The following is a 2,500-nucleotide window of genomic DNA, read 5'->3' on the forward strand; positions in this document are numbered from 1 at the left end:
AGCCTGAGGCGAATGATCGCAAACGACGACGCGTCGATTTTGCGGCCATCGTTGCTCGCGCGACTAACGACGACCAGCCGAGAAGGCTGTAGTTTATCGCATCGATTTCATCGAGCAACCGATGGGCGCTGCCGCGTTCGTTCGTATATGAATATTATACATACTCACGGATAGCCAGAGGCGAATAATCGCAAACGACGACGCGTCGATTTTGCGGCCATCGTTGCTCGCGCGACTAACGACGACCAGCCGAGACGGCTGTAGTTTATCGCATCGATTTCATCGAGCAACCGGTGGACGCTGCCGCGTTCGTTCGTAAATGAATAATATACATACTCATGGCTAACTTGAGGCGAATAATCGCAAACGACGACGCGTCGATTTTGCGGCCATCGTTGCTCGCGCGACTAACGACGACCAGCCGAAACGGCTGTAGTTTATCGCATCGATTTCATCGAGCAACCGATGGACGCTGCCGCGTTCGTTCGTAAATGAATAATATACATACTCATGGCTAACTTGAGGCGAATAATCGCAAACGACGACGCGTCGATTTTGCGGCCATCGTTGCTCGCGCGACTAACGACGACCAGCCGAAACGGCTGTAGTTTATCGCATCGATTTCATCGAGCAACCGATGGACGCTGCCGCGTTCGTTCGTAAATGAATAATATACATACTCATGGCTAACTTGAGGCGAATAATCGCAAACGACGACGCGTCGATTTTGCGGCCATCGTTGCTCGCGCGACTAACGACGACCAGCCGAAACGGCTGTAGTTTATCGCATCGATTTCATCGAGCAACCGATGGACGCTGCCGCGTTCGTTCGTAAATGAATAATATACATACTCATGGCTAACTTGAGGCGAATAATCGCAAACGACGACGCGTCGATTTTGCGGCCATCGTTGCTCGCGCGACTAACGACGACCAGCCGAAACGGCTGTAGTTTATCGCATCGATTTCATCGAGCAACCGATGGACGCTGCCGCGTTCGTTCGTAAATGAATGTTATACATACTCATGGCTAACTTGAGGCGAATAATCGCAAACGACGACGCGTCGATTTTGCGGCCATCGTTGCTCGCGCGACTAACGACGACCAGCCGAGACGGCTGTAGTTTATCGCATCGATTTCATCGAGCAACCGATGGACGCTGCCGCGTTCGTTCGTAAATGAATAATATACATACTCATGGCTAACGTGAGGCGAATAATCGCAAACGACGACGCGTCGATTGTGCGGCCATCCGTTGCTCGCGCGACTAACGACGACCAGCCGAGAAGGCTGTAGTTTATCGCATCGATTTCATCGAGCAACCGATGGGCGCTGCCGCGTGCGTTCGCCCGATTGCGCGTGAAGTTACTGTTCGGAACCAAGAATATACGGGTGTATTATACCCGTTTGGTCGCAGCCACGCGCAAAGGCTTTTGAATGTACTGTACGCCCGGCCGTCGAACGATGGTTTTCCGTCATTCAGGAAACAAAAAGAAACTTTTGTCGTCGATATGGCGCGTTCAATCCTCCGTCGATACGCTGGTCGGAGGTGCGAACATCGAATATTTTTAAAGCAAAGAACAAGGAGCATTTTTAAATACAAAGAGAAAAATTGTAAATTGTATATGATTACCCTGAACGGTGGATCACTTGGCTCGTGGGTCGATGAAGAACGCAGCTAATTGCGCGTCAACGTGTGAACTGCAGGACACATGAACATCGACATTTCGAACGCACATTGCGGTCCACGGATAAAATTCCTGGACCACGCCTGGCTGAGGGTCGTTCACTTGTCCTAAAACTGCTTGCGTTGTTCTCAGATTCCCTAACCCCGCCGTCGTTTACCTCTCCTTTCGGGGAGATGGCGAAGAACGTTTCGGAGCCGGGTCGATGAAGAGAAAGGTATCAACGTACGAGCGAGAATTTGGGTATTTCGTTGGCGTTTGTCGCTGGACGTACGAAAAAGAATAAATATTATATATTATTGGCAAGTTTGCGCACCCCTTGCGTGGTGAGGCAGAGATCAGTCTGGACTCGCGCGAGTGTTTTACGGCGTCGTGCGTCGTGTTGTCTGGAGTATCATCACGACCGCCCGTTAAAGCACCGCTCCTACGATTTCTGACTTTGACGGCACTAAAAACCACCGTGGGGCGCAAATCGCGTTTCGTACAAATCTAATGATTACCGGCGCTCCCGACGTTGCCCGAAGTTAATAATTTATGCAAAGGAAAGAGAAAATAAAGCGTATACTAGTTTTGGAGCATAACAAAAAGGACACTGGAAAGAAATTTGACCAAACACTGATAATTATGATATGTAATATATGCCCTACCACGTGAAATTTGTGGTATCCGTCGGTCGTCGTCTTCCTCTCTGTTCGTTCGTACAGCCCCAGGGAAAAATGATAATTTATCAAACGAATCGGACGATCATCCTCTATGGAGAGGCTCGAACGAACACGACGAGAAGCGCGATACGAACGGAACCCAAAAGAAGGGA

At 49.8% G+C, this 2,500-nt stretch overlaps 1 non-coding gene across 1 annotated transcript; it reads left to right on the forward strand.

Annotated features, from left to right (window-relative positions):
* Nucleotides 1-1,631: 1,631 nt before the first annotated feature.
* LOC143351382 (5.8S ribosomal RNA) lies at nucleotides 1,632-1,786 on the forward strand. The gene has a single exon (XR_013081709.1). It is a non-coding gene; the product is annotated as a 5.8S ribosomal RNA (ribosomal RNA).
* The last annotated feature ends 714 nt before the right edge of the window (nucleotides 1,787-2,500 follow it).

The sequence above is a fragment of the Colletes latitarsis genome, unplaced genomic scaffold (genome assembly GCF_051014445.1).
Source record: "Colletes latitarsis isolate SP2378_abdomen unplaced genomic scaffold, iyColLati1 scaffold0149, whole genome shotgun sequence".
NCBI classification, from domain to species: Eukaryota; Metazoa; Arthropoda; class Insecta; order Hymenoptera; family Colletidae; genus Colletes; species Colletes latitarsis.